Consider the following 20000-nt stretch of genomic DNA (forward strand, 5'->3'; position numbering starts at 1 on the left):
TACACAGTCTTCATAAGGCCGCTGCCACAGAAGAAAGTACAAGACAGTTTTCCTGTACGCGCTGCGCCATGTTTGAAGTTCAGCATGGACCAAGCTTTTATAAAAGCGTCCTTTGGCGGAACGAGGGGAAGTGACGTTTCATCCTGCTCCCGAGGAAGATTAGCATCCTGATCCGTCCGCACTTCGGACCTTGTTGAGGAGGGAACAATCCAACCACGTGACCTCACTCGACGCGACCATCTCCTCTGTAGGGCCCACAATCGGCCTGAGTGTGCCCGCGAGTATACAATGGGCATCGACGAGGGCCGGATGATAATGGCGACCTCGAATCGATGCTATCGTCGTCGCCTGCACATTAAAAAAACTCTCGCACCAGAGACACGCGCGATGTTGGCGGAGTGTTAACAAGCGGTGGTTGTTGTTCAGGGACCGCGGGTGCGTATAGCCGAAGGACTTCCTGCACTTTAATTTCGCGGGTAATAGCGCCCAGCCTTTATCGGCACCAGGGAACTGGGCGCCACATCCGCTGCCGCACATGCGTGGTGGCGCGAAGGCTTCGCAATTTAAAAGAAAGACACAAAAAGGTGCAAGGGGTCGTGTAAACAATAGCAAAAAAGGCGGTGTTATCTTCGGTTCAACCAGATCCGAACGCGGAGATTTCTGTATCCCTTCATCTGTCGTTTATTTGTCGCCGCGAAAAAAAAAAAAAAAGTAAAGGCGCTTGCGCCGCGAGCGGTGATTGATCCAATGGCGGGGGCAAACGACCTTGATGCGCATGTTCGCTGCGCCCTCGACATTTTTGTGGTAGTTGTAGTATGAGCAGTGATTGGAGCCGATAAATAAACAAAATAAAATAAAATATGGCCTCTCCTTATTCCACAAGGCCGCCACTAGACGACGTTTTGGAGTGTTGTCGGCTTTAAGCACTGAAAATTACCTCTTTCAGAGACTGCACGACTGTAAGGTACAAAATTTAAGCTTAAACGTCAGCCCAAGAATAATTTTTCAGAGATACGTACAAATAAAGTGATACCCTATGTTGCATGTATAGTAGAGCCAGTGTTGACGGGGGTGTTATTGGGAAAGTGGAACCGTTCCGCAATATAGTGACATCGGCCGGAATGGAATGAAAATAGTGGTGAAGCTTTGAGCAATGGTTCAGTTGCTATTTTTCGGGTGCTATCACGGACTTAGGTGCTATTTTCCCAGCACTGACTGCGAGTGGGATGACCCAGGTTCAAGACGAGCCGTGCCTGTCTTTGTATACAGTTCATGGCTTGCTGCAGGCACCGGTGGCAGATAAAAACAGTTTAAAAACTTTACCAGCTCTTGCTAAAAAAAGTCTAGGGAAGCGCGAAAGCTAAAATTCCATCCAATCTGCGCTGCAAGTGCGTCCAATAGATCGTAAAACCTTCAAAGACCCAAATCGCAAACGAAGAACGAACACACGAGACGATTTTTCCCACACAAAGTAAAGGCATCTACGAACGATCTAAATGTCCACCAACGTGCGGTTTGAGAAATAAACGTATACTATTGTACTCCTCCTTCAAGATCGATGCGTGTACTGTCTTATCTAGAATTACCGTTCCCTTTTCGCGATTTTTCAGTAACCGTTTTGGCGCAATCAAAGACAGGGTTCACGCACGCGCCGTGTGTCCAAAGGTCTTCTCGGGGCTTTTCGGTCGACCAACCGGTCTATGAGGAAACGAATTATTTTTTCGAGAGAACGCCATCGGTCCCAGTAAGAAAGCTTTCGCTTTAAAAACGGTTTTCGTCGCAGCCCTCTCAGTGCGTGGCTCTCCGATCGCTCGTCCGACAGAAGCTCGTACTCCAAGAAAGAACAATGTAGCATTTGGAATGAAGCCAGGGTAGGATGCACAGGACTAGAGGCGGATGAGAGGTCCTCCTTGGCGCCGAGAGACGCGACGCGATAGTTGTGCCGTGCGCAGGAAAGAACCGACGGAGGCAACAGTACAAGGACATTGGTTAGCCTTCCTCGAGGTATAATAGAACTACGAATTGCCGCAGCGCTTCGAGTCAGCGTGGTCAATATTACTGGACCCTGTAACGACAGTTTCACTACCAAAGCACTTTAACCATACGAATATTTTATGCGCACGATTACCTCCTCTACGAGGTACTCGCACCCGTACACAGCCCTTTCGGTAATCGGAAATCAATTAATGTATGCGGTGGATAAACGTCTGTAACCGCTTCGCGCTACGCCGTGTCTACCAATACTCGTTTTTAGCATACACTCATAACAAAAAAGCTCGTAGTAACGGCTGTATTTACTAACTCTTTGCGAACTTTACTACCCTTCAGAACGGTACGTAGGTTCCTGCTACTAAGTGTGAAACCGTTACTAGTCTAGACTGCCCACTTAGTAACTGCTGGTTGTTAAACACTTACATTCACTGATAGTAAGAAATTCCGCGATCTGTTCAACATAATAACAACAGCACTTTTCCCACTCCATATTCCGATCAAAAAGTTTTTGCAAATCCACATGCTGACACATGCTCACATTAAAATGCCTAATTCTAAAGTTATCGCTGAAATGTTTGATTTTTGTGACGAGTCCACCGACTCTATCAGAGAACTTTCCGCTGCTGGCGACAAAAGCAAGAAGAGCAGATTTATGTCTAAATCAACTAAGTTGTACTCGCTCTCCTCGTGCACCTCGGTCAGGAATAACGTCCTGAGCATCACTATTGTGCCGTACTGACTTTCAACGAGTTTCTGAACTCTTCCTTTGAACACATGTGAACTTTTTGTGCATTGATTTCAGAGTAGCTTAATTGTTTCACAACCATAGATAATTGTTGTGCAAAGTGTAGGCTGCCCGGAGTACTTGGAAACTGATTAGATTTTTTTTTCAGGCAGCGCTGTTACCTCTAGTCGCTGTGTGCTGATATGTGGTTTTATAATAAATTCTCTTGTCATCGTTGGTTTTCTTGCTCAATTTATTTGTGCGCTGTCTGCGTGCTGAATGTGTATGTCGTGCTGCGCGCTCAGCAGACCCACATTGTCACCCGTAGCTTTTTACTGGGTTATGCACGACCAGTTAGTAAAGGTACCAAGTACCTAGTTTATACTGGGACAAGTAAGTGGTAACTATTCTGTTAGTAAGTACCACAACCTTTTTTTAAGGGTGTACGGAAATGACGGGACGTAACTAAGCGGCCTGGCCAATCCAGGATTGTGCGCAGGTCCAATTTCCTTAGAATCGAATGAGTTTAGGTAGCCCTGGAAGAAAACGGGGACTCTTTTTTTTTTTTTTTCACCGGTAAGGACCAGCGGCTTTTCTCCCCGCTCCCCTACAAATGCTATCCCTTGCAAGGGGGGGCTCGGGATCGTGCTCGACGGACACACACCGCAAACATCAAGTATTTCGAGTGTTTCATGAACAGCCCGCCAACGCTTGAAGCGTTACAAAACCGGCCTGCGCTCTCCAAAGTATACCTTTATATGCAAAGTCATCCACGATGATGTCTGGCTATGTTGTGAAGGGGGCGACGGTTTGAGCCAATTCGGGGCAAGCGAAATGGTTTTCCTCCTACTCCTCCTTCTCTCGACCTCCGGAACAACGCTACAATATCAGACGCCACCATCACCACACAGACACCATAATAAGTATCATCACCATAAATGATTCCCTTCCAAACCCCCAGCATGACCAGTGGTAGCAGCGAGCAGGTAGCCACGGAAGCGTGAGCATCGACCTCGTATAAATGCTAGCTAATGTGATCATGATCATGATCATCATCGTCATCATCGTATTCCATCCTTCCCTTTTAAGCTTCCAACGAGACTATACTCGGGTGAAATATAAGTGCGAAAACGGAAGCTGCCCCAGCGCCTTGTCACCGCTGCCGGCTCTCCCTCCGCGCGGCGCAAAGAGTGCGTTACTGCGGGTATCTTGAACGTGACGCGAGTCGTTTCCGCAATTTTTCCGACTTAATCTGCTAATAAATTACTTCAGCGACGACGAACAAACTACGCTAGAGAAAAGCACATGCATTCATAGCAATCTTCTTTCAAAAAGCGCGCGCTCGTTGACATCCGGGTCCGTCGCTTCGGCGGAGTGGCACACTACATGAGCTATTGCCGTTCTTAACTCGTACACTAATATAGTGGTGGACAGCCCGTCACGAAATCGCGAGGGTTAACTCTATCAAAATATTATCCCGTCTACCAGCAGATATATCGAGGACAAATAGTAGCGCAAAAGTATACGAGACGCCATATTCGTACCGAAAAACGCAAAAAGAAATTATAGATAGATATACTCGGCGTTGCGGGAGACGTATAGCGTAATGAATGCGCGCGAGGCAATTAGGCTTAATACATACAAGGCGTGCCGGGGTAACTGGCACTCATTCGGACGCCGTATGCCTGCCGTCTAATTCCTGATAACCGTCGAGGAAGCAGGGGGCGGGGACCGATTTGCGAACGGAAGCCTCGCGAGGAAGGAGAACAAAAAAAAAAAACGACTGAAATACAGAGTGGGTGCACGTTTGATACGCTAGACTGAAAGCAACGCACGGTCGGTTCGGGTAAAAGAAAAAAAAAAAAAGAAACGAGTTTAGAACGCGTGCCAAAAGCTCAAGATCAGAGATGAAAAGAGGGAGGGGTGATAAAAAATGAAAGAAATTCCAACGAGCACGTGTTCAGCAAACCGCAAGGGTCGGCAGGAACAACTATAGCCGCAGACAATGCATTGGCTTGGCGATAAAATTGCGGGTCGGAAACAGCCCGCCGGCCTTGATCGCCGAGGTGCTGCCGCCTTGGCGACGCCTTATACACCGTTTTTGAACGCCCGTTTGTCTTCTTGATTTATTCCTGTTTGTTCCGTGCGCCTTAGAAGGTGCGGGGCGCGGCGTAAACGAGCGCGTATACACGGCGTTAAAATTGGCCCCCTTGTGCGCTATGCAGACATATTTCCAGGGCCGAAATATGCACCCGTGCGCACATTACTCAAACGGGCGCCGCATCGGCAAGCCCTGGCCGGGAATTTTCGGGCGTGACAGGCAGCATCGGCTGCCGCTCCAGGTAAATAGCGTGTGCGTTTGGTTCGTATGAAGCGATCACTTCGTCCCGCACATCGTCATCACCATTATCGTCACCACATCCATCGGACGTAGCAAGCTAGACAGCGTTGCTCAGCTGACATCGCCAGGCTTTTAAATGATCATTCTCTCTCTCTCTCTCTCTCTCTCTCTCTCTCTCTCTCTCTCTCTCTCTCTCTCTCTCTCTCTCTCTCTCTCTCTCTCTCTCTCTCTCTCTCTCTCTCTCTCTCTCTCTCGGACTGCCAGTGTTGTTCTCATTTGCGGCCCTTGCGTTCGCAATGAAAAGTTCAGCGCAAAGCAACGCGAACCTCGCTAGACCTGACTGTTAGCGTACAACTTGAGGGGACCTCGAAGACAATACGCATCCTCCTTTCATTTGAAAAGAGCAAGCACATGATAATTCGCTCAACTCCTTCGTCACGGCCCCAAAAGATGTTGTCTTCAGAAAATAAGGGTCGGAACTATTAAACTTCCTAATTTGGCGCTGAGCCAAGCAGTGTCATCATTAAGGAAATGCTAAAAGGACTGCAGAAACTCCCACGCGGAAATAGTCAAACAATTGCGCAAGCCGCTCTTCTATACACCGAGCTCCCTTAAAGTTGGCTTCACTACTGTACACAAAATAATTATGGGTAAGACATTTTTAGAGGCAATATAAGCAGTTTGATATTAATGTATAAAGGTCCTGAGGCCTTTAATAAATACATTTATAAAACCCATGTATTCCCATGAAACAGTATACACCAAGCCCCTTTAAAGTTGGCTTCAGTACAATACCCAAGTGCATTGTTGAGAATACATATTCTCGTGGGTAATATAACCAGTCCTACATCAAAGTACGAAGGCCGAAGAGCCTATTTTAAAAACCTCCGTTAGACCCCATTTCCGCATCGAGCGTTGCACACAATGCCCCTTTAGAGTTGGCTTCACTACTCAACAAAAATGCGCTGCTGGCAAGACGTATTTTCTGGAAAAGAAACAGAAACTATGCGACACATAGTGTTACAATGCGAGGGTTCCAGAAGCCCTAGAAACATTCGGCTTCCAGAAGCCCTAGGATTTAAGGGTAGCACAGAGGAAGTTAGCTTCAAGGCTGTGGAGGCAACGAAGAGAAGATTAAAATGCTGATGGACGGAAAGTAGAGAGGGATATTGCCTAGGACAGTTACCACCTGAAACAGGAAAAAAAAAAAGTATTTCGCGCCTAATGAGTTTTTTTTGTGTCTGCCCTAAGCAGCGCTAGTATTAAGCCAAGAGAATAAAACATAGGTTATATTGGTCCTTCTTGGTAAGATGACACGTCATCACCCCGCTACAAAAAGCAAACCAATAGCAATCATCATCATCATCATCATCATATGCGGTCGTACCACAAAATGCGAAGACCTTGGCGATTTTTATTGCGGATGCGGCAGAAGCGTGGCACATGAAACGTTTTCAACGCACAGGCAAGTTCCCTCGTTGAGTACCGAAGCTGAGTTCAAAATATTAAGAACTCTCCGTACACATTTTTTCCAAGCTCGGCTCGTAAAGAACAACGTGCGTAAGTACAATTGAACCTGCATGAAAGGAGGCGTGACCCAATGGTGCTTTAAAGAGATAACGAGCAGACCGGACCTGGGCCAAGCACGAGCCTGAATATCAAACGCGTTGCGAGGGCCCTCCGTGGCCGAGCCTGTGCGCGTCTTAATATTCAATATTCCGTTCAATAACAAGGCACCGCCCCATCGGGCATATATGCGGGGCGGCCGTTTTATCGAGCCGGCCCGATTCGATGCAGCCACGGCGTTTTTGTTGCCACAATTAGGGCGGCACGCCGCTTGAGGTCAGCGGTCAGACGGTTTTGTCGGTCAGGCCGGAAGGTTTTGCCACTCCTACGCCGCACCTGAATCGTGCGTATACAAGGATCCGAGACGAAGCAACACGCCCGCCTTGTTTAATGTTACTCCGGAGAAAACTTGTAACGTCTGTTATCAAATTTATTTAAATGCGATAAACAGGTCATGTTCTTTGATATTCTTGTCTAGTCACAGGCATGTAGAATGAGACACTCCCCAGGGTTTGTTCTTCAAGTACCAAGTTGTATCTGGTGTTTACCAGTGTACCAGGGTGGAGCCCAGAATCACGGGTACATACGCGCACGTACATACACCTGCACTGTGTATGTGCGTAACGAATTCAAGTTAAAATTCCTTTGAGACCCACCCGCCGCAATGGCGCAGTGGCCAAGGCGTTGTGCTGCTGAGTCCAATGGACGGACGCGAGTTCGATCCCGGGCGCGGTGGCCGCTTTTCAGATGAAGGCGAATGGATAAAACACTCGTGCGTCCAGGTTTCGGCCCCAGGTTGTCAAAATTAATCCAGAGCCCTCCACTACAGCGCGTCTCATAGCTCAGCGGTATCTTCCGCGCGTCAAATCCCCTAAAATTCAATTTGTTTTTACTGACAGGCGGACCTATTTTTAGGAGTGAGGTTTTGCGTGTATTGTCAAATAAACCTTTTTCTTAAACGACAGACTGACGGTCCAAAAGTTTTGCGTTTGCCTAGCCCAAAAACGCTATCGTCTTTAAATCAGCAGCGCTGCACAGTCGCTGCTGTACACGACATTCTCTGCGAACCTTATTCGAGCCGTCCCCAACCCAGACCGTCCTCGTTTAGGCCGTACCATCTTATCGCGTTATTGCACCCGCTTACAATCTGCCCCCCGGCGTCTCCATTCGTTCCTCCGCACTCAGTCTTCTACCCTTCCAGTACGAATGTTTTTGATCTGCTCATCAATCGACAGACGAAGTAATCCCCTTCTTTGCGCCGTTTTAAGCTCAAATTTTCCCAAACTGTGCTTGCAGCCTTATCTATGTGGCTCTCTTTTAAATGTGGCGATTGGCATCTAGTCCAGATCGAAATCTCTTCAATGATCTCGAGGAGTTTATCCTCTACACCTCTACATCTAGCGCTGTTGAGAGAGAAGAAAAATAAAGAACCACAACTATCCGCATTGCGATGTCGCGCTGATATTCTGTCGCTTCGTGCTAGAGACACGTTACGTAGCATTCACACGAACGCGTGTATAATATAGGACGTTGTCACGAAAGCGGAGTAGCATGCATGAAACCCCCGTCAAACGAATCGCCGCAAGGGGTACTTTTTTTCTCTAAATCGAACGTTTCAGACGCCTCCTGCCAATTAATTCAACGCCCAACAACAAATGACGTTTTACTGGTGAGTTCATGCGTCGCCTGAGGAGATTTGATTGGCGATATGGAGAGGAAACCGCTGTCCAGAGTTAATTTGCCTCACCTGCCCAGGGTTGATTTCGTTCTCTTTATGTACTGCCCTCCCGCCTCCTTCTTCCGTATATATAAAAAGAAGAAAGCCACCTTCCTCGACGTCCACACACGCGGTCTATTTTTCACGGCCCGAAAGTCTTCAAGTGGGTCACACCCAGCGCACATTGCGGCGCCGCGCAATGCATATCAGCCCAGGCTTCCTCTCTCGCTCATAAAGGGGAATTGGAGTCGCTGCTGGGCTTGGCTTTTTCGAACTCGGTTAATTGACCACTGGCACCCCGGGCGCCTTGCGGCCCTACGGGGATCGGCAGTAGCTCCTGCCGCCACACTGAAATATTCTTTTCCTGGTTTATCTCTTTCTCTATCTCTATTTAAATTTCGATAGATTTAAAGGGACCCTGCAACACCTTTTTCAACTTCTTTTTTTGTAAATCTTAAACGCTTTTATGACGCAGTCAACCAACACGTGCAGTACTAAGAATAGGGGGTTACAAAGTACCCCAGCGAAAAATTACTGCTCTATGCCCATAAGATCAATCCAGCAGTTGCTTGCTTGCTTGCTTGATTGATTGATTGATTGATTGATTGATTGATTGATTGATTGATTGATTGATTGATTGATTGATTGATTGATTGATTGATTGATTGATTGATTGATTGATTGATTGATTGATTGATTGATTGATTGATTGATTGATTGATTGATTGATTGATTGATTGATTGATTGATTGATTGATTGATTGATTGATTGATTGATTGATTGATTGATTGATTGATTGATTGATTGATTGACTGGCTGACTTGGAAACCCGTTCAAAAGATTTTTCTGTCTTTCCCGAGTCTTGGTGTTCTTTGAGCGCTCGAATTACGTCATTACAGCAACGGAGCGGCTATTGGCCGTTTCCTTTCAGTTGCCGCAATCGACGCATTCGATGTAAAGAAAGCCACAAAAGCAAAGCAGAATCGGAAGGCCTATCTGCTGCAGCGAACAAATCGCGCAGTGCCGCTCCGTGCTGTTGATAATTATAGCTTTGACAATGCTTCCCGACGCGAAGGAAAGAGTGAAAGCGTTTATCCGAAGTGTTACAGAGTCCCCCTAAGTTCCGGCGTCCGCTGTAGCACGTTCATATTTTATCAGATAGAAATCACGTTTAGATGGTACGGCACAGTACTTTTCTCCGCCTCGCGACATTGAAAGGGGTCGCTTGAAAGCCTTGAGACGTCTTTCAAAACTATGTGGTGTCCGTGACGTCGAAACAGGTGAATCAAGCGTCGCTCTTGGACAGAAGGCTTATTTGATTGAGAGAGGTTAGTACATTGAGATTGAGATTAGTACATGAATTAAGCTTGTAAGTCACGCTGAAAAAGAAAATCCCCACGTTAAGGGCAGTGAGGGAAACGCGACATACGCAGTTAGGCGGAATCCTGGTATAACGAATTCTATCTGACCGCACATGCCAGCCCTACCTCTAGCATGTTACTTTGTGCACTGTTCTTATTGATTGATTGATTGATTGATTGATTGATTGATTGATTGATTGATTGATTGATTGATTGATTGATTGATTGATTGATTGATTGATTGATTGATTGATTGATTGATTGATTGATTGTAGGGTTTAACGCGCCGACGCAACGCAGGCGATTAGGCGCGCCGTAGTGGAGCGCTCCGTATTAATTTGGCCACCTACCCGCCGCGGTGTCTCAGTGGCTAAGGCGTTGCGCTGCTGAGCACGAGGTCGCGGGTTCGATTTCCGGCCGCGGCGGCCGCTTTTCTGATGGAAGCGAAAAGCAAAAACGCCCGTGTGTTACGAGATTTCGGCGCACGTTAAAGATCCCCAGGTGGTCAGAATTAATCCGGAGCCCTCCACTACGGCGCGCCTCATCGCCTGCGTTGCGTCGGCGCGTTAAACCCTTCAATCAATCAAATTTGGCCACCTGGAGATCTTTAACGTGCGCCGAAATCTCGCACACACGGGCGTTTTTGCTTTTCGCCTCCATCAGCCAAGCAGCCGCCGCGGCCGGAAATCGAACCCGCGTCCTCGCGCTCAGCAGAGCAACGCCTTAGCCACTGAGCCACCGCGGCGGTTGTTCTTATACACTCTCGCTGCTTTCTCCGTGCGCAGGAACCGTGCTTGTGCTTGTGAAAAAAACAGCTTGCTTGCTTGCTTGCTTGCTTGCTTGCTTGCTTGATTGATTGATTGATTGATTGATTGATTGATTGATTGATTGATTGATTGATTGATTGATTGATTGATTGATTGATTGATAATCTAGTCGTGCTACCTGAGCCCCGTATTAAACGGGTAACTCAGACGTGCGTATTGCGTTTTAAAATATTCTAAGACGTGATTTCCTTACGGCGATGGCATTCTCCAAGGCCTCGAACTGTTCAGCGGATCTTCAGAAGGCCTCCTCAATGACGCGGGTTCTCTAACACTTCTACGTTCTCTTTCTAGACATCAGTTGCAACAGCGAAGCTCCGTAACGGCTGAAAAAAGGAGAAAAAAAAAAACGACGCCCCGTCAAAAAATTATAACGAAAGAAAAAAGAACCGAACCAGGCTCCCAAGGCCAGCCAGCGACGACGACGCAACTTCAGCGAAGCGATTCATTAAAAACGCCAGTCATTAAAAGTCATGACTGCGGGAAAGGAAGAAAAAAAAAGAAGGCGAGATAAGAAACGAACAATAAAGTAAGGAAAACCCGACGCTCCCCCTTCGCAGACGAATAATAATCTGGCGCAGTAAACAAGAAATCTAGCGAAAATACGACGAAATAAATCAAACAAGCATCCGAATGAGCCTGTGCTTTCGGCGTCGTCGCGGTGATGCGAGTCTCTTCATGCATCCGCGAAATGAATGCGCGCCGCTTTTCTGTGTTGCGAAAAGAGAGAAAAAAATGCAAATGAAAGAAAAAAAAAGGAAAGCAGAAACTTGGCGGGAGCTACTTATGCAAATTAGTGTACATCCGCGGTTGCAGTCTAGCGTGAGCCGTGTTCCTCGCCCAAGCGCTCTATAGCGCTGCGTAGTATAGTACGTCTGTGTCTAGGGGTGCCTCGGTGTTGCGAGCTTTCCCCTACACTCTTCTTTTTTTCCTTGCCGATTTCCCGGTAACGCCGCTTTCTTCCAGCGGTGCCCTGATATATTTCGCCGCGTTAATCTCCAGTACAAACGCGTTTCCGCCTCTGTTAGTGCCCGACGACTGAGCCTTCCTCGCCATAGCGCCGACTCCGCAATCGTTAAGCTCTAGAAAGATACATCAGACGCCATGCTCGGAAGAAGAGCACCTGCTGACGAGATTAACAGCGAATGGTTAACTAGTATCATTTCCCGAGCCAAACTGAATTTTCTTTTATTCCGTCCGTGCTCCGAGAGGTAGGACGCCACAAAACCGCGCTACTAAACACGTGCCTTCGATTCGGCGAGGAAAGCTTTCCGCGATCGTGTGCGCCTAAGAAAGCTCCATAACCGTCACTGTGATAAACGTTAACGGCGATTTCTAGCGGGACAAAGCTTTCCTCGGCGATGACCTGCAGCTTCCCCCGTCGCCTCCCTATGTCCTCTTCCCTCAAGTGTTTTTCTTGCAGCCTGATATACCTTCCAGTCGTCGAGTCGTCAAACGGGAAGGACGGTTGTTTTTCGAGGCCACGTTATATGTGTGACAATTTACTGCTGAACTTACAAAGATCGATAATTTGTATCATCGTAGGATACGGTCTATAGGCCTGGGTTCTGAGCGGAAATTTGTCTGTTCCTACGTCACGGTATTGCCATCATCATCGTAATCATCCCGATGATACCCTAAACCGATGTCATTATAATGACTGCGGTACTACTCGCTCCTACGACTACTCATGAAAGACAAGAGGGCTATTGTTTTCACACACTCTGGCTATAACACTATTGTGGTACAGCTCTAGAGGTGGATGAGCAGGCAACAGAGCACATTGACGCTGTCCTCCATTTTAGGGGATCAGAATCATGATCCATTTACTCATTAGGGATGTGTCATTCACTCCAGACTTCCGCACGGGCAGGGAAGCTGGGGAAGTGTCGAAGAGCAGACCCGTCACTCGCCGGACAGTACTCCGTTTTCTCACCAGTTCCTTCGAAACAGGAATTCAAACCTGAATATTCCTTCTTCTCCTCGAAATAAGACCTCGCCTTGTACCCCCAGCGCCGCCCCATACTCGCCGACAGGCGGAACTTTGATAAGGGACCGCGTTCATTTCGCCTTCCAAGCATAGGCATATAAGGCCGCGCGTAAAACAATTAGCATCCGCGGAAAAAGGAAAGAAAGAACGAAGCGGCCCGTTTAGTTTCCCGCCCGTCTATTTTCTGCTTTCACCCGCTCTGTTTTAACAAGCTAGCCGGCCTGCCGCGGTGTCTACCACGCTGCCGCCCGTCGCGACGCTCACTCCCCCCCTACGATCGCCTTCGGGAAGCGCCCCGGGTGTGGTCCTGTCCCCGTTAGAATTCCCGCGCAGTTTTCGGCACAGCGCCCGGCGACCGTCTTAATGTGTATCTTTTAGCTTTTTCATTGAGCATTCCGCACGCCTCTGCAAGAACGGGCCCAGGCGAGCCTGTAATATATAGTAGCACTTTTCGTAGTGCCTCGGGATCGTATAACGAACGCGGGAAGGGACTCTGTGTTATTTCATCTTTCTGTTTTTTGGCCCCGTTTGTGCGTTCGTTCAGAGCCCGCATCAATGCGCGGTTCTACTTAAGCCACCCTCGCCCGCCTGCCGGGGCAGGCGCGTTTATTTTTTCCCCTTTTTAAAAAAATGTTTTTTTGCGTTTCAAAAGTTTCACGGCGCTTGAGGCACCGTGGTGAAAGACGCGCGCGCACTTTTGCGAAGACGCGACGAAACTCCGCCGCGGTTTGACGCAATCGCGGAGTACGGGGAAGAGGGACGCGTAGGCGAGAAATGACGCCTACGAGCGAGACGTTAGGAGAGCGAGAGCGAGATGGAGGAGGCGATGGGAGGGGGAGAGAGCGGTGAAATTATACGTTCAAGAAAATTGTCGTCATCTCGCACGCATTCTGCAGGCGGCGGCGAAAACCTGTGCCCGCGTAGAAGTACACGTCTGTCTGTCTGTCTGTCTGTCTGTCTGTCTGTCTGTCTGTCTGTGTACATCGTTAATCCATCCATCTGTCCGTCCATCCGTCTGTCCATCATTCCATCCAACCATGCGTCCATCAGTCGCTCTGTCTGCGAGAGTGAGTGAGTGAGTGAGTGAGTGAGTGAGTGAGTGAGTGAGTGAGTGAGTGAGTGAGTGAGTGAGTGAGTGAGTGAGTGAGTGAGTGAGTGAGTGAGTGAGTGAGCCAACCAGCGAACGCGTGCGCGCGTACATGCGCCAATTAAAGGCGAAGATATATCCTCAAATTAACAAAAAAAAACATACCACAAATTACCAAATAAGGAGGAAGTGGGTCCACGTGACACTCTGCAGTGAACACTTTCACCACAGAAAAAGAGGTAAATAAAAAACAAACACAGCGAAGCGAATAATTAATGCATTCGGGTGACAAGCCAGGACTTGGGTGGGGGTCGAAACAGAAACCGCCTTCTGGTTAAAAAAAAAAAAAAGATAAGCGCTGTAAGGATACGTACGCGCCCAAGAAAATAGAGAAAAAGCGCAAAAAGGTACGCCACGCAAGTATGCGTATACGCGAAGTCTTGGGAAACGTTTTCTGTCGACGCGGTGGGCGCTGCAACGTATACACAAGTCGCGCCGCGCCCAATTAAAGTGGTTAGCCGCGGGGGGCGGTTTCCAGTCTTGAAAGAAATGCCGTCAGCAGCACGAGCAATGTGAACGAAACAGAAAGAAAAAAAAATGAACGAAATCGCGCCACGCTCGTTGTGCACAACCCGAGAGGTGAAAACGAACTTAAGCAAAGAGCAAACGCCGAGTTGAAGCGGAGGGGGACACGGGACAAGGTGCAGTGAGCGCGTTTTGCGGGCCTCTAATTATGCCACTCGAAATAAATGCGCATTAAGATGCTGAGATACGTAAGGGGAACACACACACACACGCCGTGAAAACGACGGCGGTTAAAAAAGAAAGAACGAAAGAAAAATGGGTGCAAGCCGCTTCCGTTTTGTGCATTTTTTTTGTTTGCCTTGAAGGGAAACATAAACGTGGGCCAAATTATACTCCCAGCCCGTGTTTCGCGGAATGTCGAGTTTAGTGAACTGCGAATGGCTCTGAGACTCGCCATATACGTATACTAGCAGCAATCTAACGACCGCTGAACTCACGCGTACGAGATTGTCTATCTCTTACTTTGGCCTGTAATCGCAGCAAACCTGATCTCTATATACAGAAATTAGGGGCAGCTTTTCCTTCTCCTGTATGCCTTTGCACCCATCCGATTTCCTTATTTTAGTTTACATGTGCTACATTCGCAATCCACGACGTCAGCGATGCCGTCTTATCTGTCAGGCGACCGACATTCAAAGTGTGTGTGTGTGTAAGGGGGGGGGGGGGGGGGGGGGGGATTCACGCATCCCCCCGATGTGAATCATCACAAACGGGCGAAGCACTGGGGATCGTTCTTACCCTAAATCACCCGTTAGAGTTGCTAATTGCGGCTAAAACGATTTCCAACCCAATCCAATCGAATCCAGACCAATACAATTCAATTTAACCCAATCCAATCCATTTCAATCCAATCCAATGCTCCTCGCGCAAGCGCAGCACAGCTCTCTAGGAGCACTATCTCTCTCTTTCTCTCTCCTCTCTCTAACTTTTGTGAACCTTTTACTTTGTTCTTGTTAACCTTTTGTGAACCTTTTGTTCGCAGATGTTTCGATTTACACGGTGCTGTGCCGTGAGCACGGACGCCGGACGGACAAGCCTCGACCTTAAGGTTCTTCGCCCCTAAAACTTTGGTTGGTTTGCGAGCAAATGGACTAATTTCAACGAGGCGTGCCGTTTATGACGGATTTTTCTTGGAACGTAAGGAGCACGCCCGAAGTGTCGCCAAAAATGAATTCGCCCGCCTTGGCAATTTTAGATTCGACGACTGAGGAAACAGCGTAGCTGGTGGTCTTCACCTGCTTAAATTACCGCAGCCCGAAGCCGAAGTCCACTTCAACTCAAAGCCCACTATACGGCACGCCTCATCGCACGTTGCGTCGGCGCGTTAAACCCTACAATCAATCAAATCAATCAGAAAATTCCGAGCGCTCGGGGCCGCGTGCTTCGCGGCGACCTCCAAGTCGTCGGCTGACGCAGTGGCTTTAGCAAAAAAAAAAAAAAAAAAATCTTGAGCACTGTCGTCAAGCGCTGTCGCGCATGTAATGCCTGGCATGAGGAACACGACGATATCTATATGACGATGACTACTACTAGCACAGTGCAAAGCAATCACGGAACATGTAAATAAACAGTTCCAAACTTGTACACATTTGCGTGGTGAGGTGTCCTTCAGTGCTCGCGTATAAAAAATCCCGCAGCTTCGCTATGGTTTAAGCCCTGCGCGACTTGGTGCAAGCTTCGTCAATTGAGCTGATGGAAGGCTACAATGCTGGGGACGACTTCGCATCGACCACACGCCGCGAAGACGACGGCGACCTCTTCGATGCATACGACGGCGAATGGAAGCACCGCAACTATGCAGATAAACAATGATACTGAAACTTAACTATTTGCCCGGCAATGCTCACCGAACAGCTCCACCATTCAAGTCTTGCGCGTGATTGCAAGCTTCCTTGAACTTTTGCATATATGCTTAGCAACAATGGCATCGTTTTCAATTAAAAACCAACTCCTGCTTCTGGCAAGGGCTAAAAAATCGGAAGTTAGCTGCAATATAATCGGAAGACAGCCCCCCACTACAACAAACTTTACAGTCCAGCCGGGTGTAGGTCTTGCTTTTAAAATTTGAGTTGGGAGCTCTACCTCTCTTATAGCGCCATAAGATAAGGGACCAAGCTGCGCAAGCCAACCTGCAGGCTAGTTTCACTGCCTGAAGGCATGGGGAATACTCGCATGTATACAGGCACGCACCTTGCGTCCGAGTTGAAACCGATGCTCCCAGTAGTTTCTCGCGTGGCTGCCACTAGGGCATGAAGCACAGGAAGAACGCGTCGCGTATCGTTGTCCCCGCCACATTACGCCACCAGCGCCCTCTCCCCGTAGCGTCAATTGTTCACGATTCGACAGAATTTCCTCACACTCCCCCCTTTTTTCGTCTCCCCTCGTTTCGAACTGGGCAAGCACATCGCGGGAACCGTGTGCAAAAGCGTGAGTCGCGTTACGCGCCTTTTCGTCCTGGCATCGGGTTCTGCGGGCCGCCGCCATTGACAGCACCGATTCGTCGCGGCGCTGAGTGACGTCACTTGCGTGTCGGCAGGCCCCGCCTCACGGCCACCATATTGTTTCCGCTGTCCCCTGAGACGCGGTTGAAAGCCACTGCCGCCGCCTCGAAACAAGACGCCGGTTCTTTTTTTTTGGCGGAAAGCGGAGGCAACGGGACGGAGTTGGTGATGCCGAAGCAAATTGTTGTGTACCGCGAAACGTGAACGCTGTTTCCGATGCCTGTCTGTCTGTCTGTCCCACTCAGTGGCAGTAGCGACTTCAACGTAGACGACGGAGTTACCAGTAGACAACCACGAGGAGCTAACAATCCTTCTCTGCCCATTACTAACACCTCATAATGTAAAAACAACAAGAACCCCCCCCCCCAACCATGGCTATTTGTAAAGGCACCTGAACACTTTTCCACCAAACTTACGGCTTTTGTTTCAAACATAATTATATGTGGGACCCCGGCAAAGGCCAACAACAGTAAGTTAATGATCCCCAGGCGGTGGAAATTAATCCGGAGCCCTCAGCTTCAGCGCGCGTCATCGGCTGTGTAGCGTCGGCGCGTGACACCTCATAATCAAACCAAGATTGATTGATTGATTGATTGATTGATTGATTGATTGTAGCGTTTAACGCGCCGACGCTACACAGGCGATGAGGCGCGCCGTAGTGGAGGGCTTTAGATTAATTTTGACCATCTAGGGATCTTTAACGTGCGCCGAAATCTCGAACACACGGGCGTTTTTGCTTTTCGCCTCCATCAGAAAAGCGACCGCTGCGGCCGGGAGTCGAACCCACGTCCTTGCGCTCAGCTCAAGTCAAGACGCGCGCATCTAGTTCGCGAGGGAGAGTGATGAGACGCTCACGCATCTTTTAGGCTCGCCGAATGTCTTTCATTATTTTTTCTTCCATTCCTGACAAATCCAATATTCATATTTTCTAAAAAAAAACACACACACACACAAAGACACCAACAACCACCCTTTGCCGTCCTTGGAGACCTTGACTGTTGGTTCGATATATATATATATATATATATATATATATATATATATATATATATATATATATATATATAGACAGAAAATAAGGGTTGGCAGTCAAGAAAACCTCGGAAAGCAAAGGGGAGGTTGTGGTGGGTCATAGACCCCCAAGTGCAGGAAACAAAAATTACTTAACATAAATACCCGAGAAAGTGCTGGGGAAACAGCCCCGCCGGTAGCGTAGTGGTTATCGCACCAGACCGGTATTCTGGAGGTCGTGGGTTCGGATCCCACCCGGCGGGCATTTTGCACCACTTTCTTTTCGACTCAAAAAATTGTTCATCTCTTTCTATGACCCACCACAACCTCCCCTTTGCTTTCCGAGGTTTTCTTGACTGCCAACCCTTATTTTCTGTCTTATTTCACGGAGCCCCTCATTTCCCATTTTCTGATTCGCTACATGCTTAGCGAGGGCCTCTGTTCTGGCAGTCTTGGTGCCAAAGGGAGCTTAAGAGGGTTCAACGCTGGTCGACCACTCTCGACATGTCGTAGACACTCGAGTCACGGCCCGGGGGTTAAAAAGAAGGTCCCCTTCACCCCGAGTAGTCCGAGTGGCGCTGGCTACCACCCCCAAGTGCAGGAAACAAAAATTACTTAACATAAATACCCGAGAAAGTGCTGGGGAAACAGCCCCGCCGGTAGCGTAGTGGTTATCGCACCAGACCGGTATTCTGGAGGTCGTGGGTTCGGATCCCACCCGGCGGGCATTTTTTCACCACTTTCTTTTCGACTCAAAAAATTGTTCATCTCTTTCTATGACCCACCACAACCTCCCCTTTGCTTTCCGAGGTTTTCTTGACTGCCAACCCTTATTTTCTGTCTTATTTCACGGAGCCCCTCATTTCCCATTTTCTGATTCGCTACATGCTTAGCGAGGGCCTCTGTTCTGGCAGTCTTGGTGCCAAAGGGAGCTTAAGAGGGTTCAACGCTGGTCGACCACTCTCGACATGTCGTAGACACTCGAGTCACGGCCCGGGGGTTAAAAAGAAGGTCCCCTTCACCCCGAGTAGTCCGAGTGGCGCTGGCTACCACCCCCAAGTGCAGGAAACAAAAATTACTTAACATAAATACCCGAGAAAGTGCTGGGGAAACAGCCCCGCCGGTAGCGTAGTGGTTATCGCACCAGACCGGTATTCTGGAGGTCGTGGGTTCGGATCCCACCCGGCGGGCATTTTTTCACCACTTTCTTTTCGACTCAAAAAATTGTTCATCTCTTTCTATGACCCACCACAACCTCCCCTTTGCTTTCCGAGGTTTTCTTGACTGCCAACCCTTATTTTCTGTCTTATTTCACGGAGCCCCTCATTTCCCATTTTCTGATTCGCTATATATATATATATATATATGATATACAAACAGCCGCCCAAACCTCCGAGAGACTCGCCTAGAAAATCCGTAGGGGAGATGGGGAAAGAGAAGAGTGGAGGGAATGCGACGTGCAGATATTTTTTGCATCCCTGGGGGGAGAAAAATAATTTCGTAGCATAGCATCGGCAGCCTTACCAATCGCATCTTTTCACGTTGCCTGTTCGTTTCATTATACCCCCGATCACAAACACCTTCTGGGACGAAGTGTTAACGCCAACCAGTATCCCGACCGAGAAATAGGCCACTGTGACAGGACCTCTACTAACACATTTGTTTTTGAATGTGTGCGCTACCTGGCAGTACCGCCCCACGACGGGCGTGACACGGTTATTTTTTGAATTTCTCGCTCCATCTTTCCGTTCAACTAAACGACCACAACAGTTAGGACCAAATTCGTGGAGCCAACTTACAGCACTCCACTGACCTCAAAGAGGCGTAGCATTATGGGCGATTCAGATCTCTAAGGCATCAACACCTGGTCAAAGCGACCGAAGCGACCGAAGCAGCCCTAATGATTCAATCAGCGTCACTGAACGGAGCTTGCGGACGCTTCCCTCGCGGCGATAGTGCCAGATGAGGCGCGGCAATGTACGCAAAAACCCGACCTAACCAGTCTATCAGCAGCTCTCGGCCCGAAAAGTGGCGCTTTTTGCTCATTTTCCACACTCCACGCCTCCGGGGAGCGATCGCTCGCTGTTTTGTACATTCGGGGCTCCCCCATCTATATAGAGTGCAATCTTCCTTTTCTTGTGCCAACGCGCGAACAAGGTAGAAGGCCCGAGGGCCGATTTTTGTTTTGTCAGGTGCCCCCCCCCCTCCCCCTTTCTTCTTTCTCATTAGTTCACTCAATCTTACATCATCCCCGCCTGTCTATATCTGCACGTTTGAATTGCGCGCCCCTCGAAAAAGAG

The 20000-nt window shown here is 48.5% G+C and overlaps 1 protein-coding gene and 3 non-coding genes across 4 annotated transcripts in view; 3 read left to right on the plus strand and 1 right to left on the minus strand.

Annotated features, from left to right (window-relative positions):
- The window catches only part of LOC144162492 (uncharacterized), a 269103-nt gene that overhangs the window by 227007 nt on the left and 22096 nt on the right, over positions 1-20000 (minus strand). The gene's annotated exons all lie outside the window — the stretch shown is intronic.
- Positions 17891-17963, plus strand: Trnat-ggu (transfer RNA threonine (anticodon GGU)). Its single transcript has one exon. It is a non-coding gene; the product is annotated as a tRNA-Thr (tRNA).
- Positions 18354-18426, plus strand: Trnat-ggu (transfer RNA threonine (anticodon GGU)). Its single transcript has one exon. It is a non-coding gene; the product is annotated as a tRNA-Thr (tRNA).
- Trnat-ggu (transfer RNA threonine (anticodon GGU)) lies at positions 18818-18890 on the plus strand. Its single transcript has one exon. It is a non-coding gene; the product is annotated as a tRNA-Thr (tRNA).

The sequence above is a fragment of the Haemaphysalis longicornis genome, unplaced genomic scaffold, assembly GCF_048455015.1.
Source record: "Haemaphysalis longicornis isolate Haplotype H1 unplaced genomic scaffold, Haemaphysalis longicornis Haplotype H1 scaffold_12, whole genome shotgun sequence".
Taxonomy (NCBI): Eukaryota; Metazoa; Arthropoda; class Arachnida; order Ixodida; family Ixodidae; genus Haemaphysalis; species Haemaphysalis longicornis.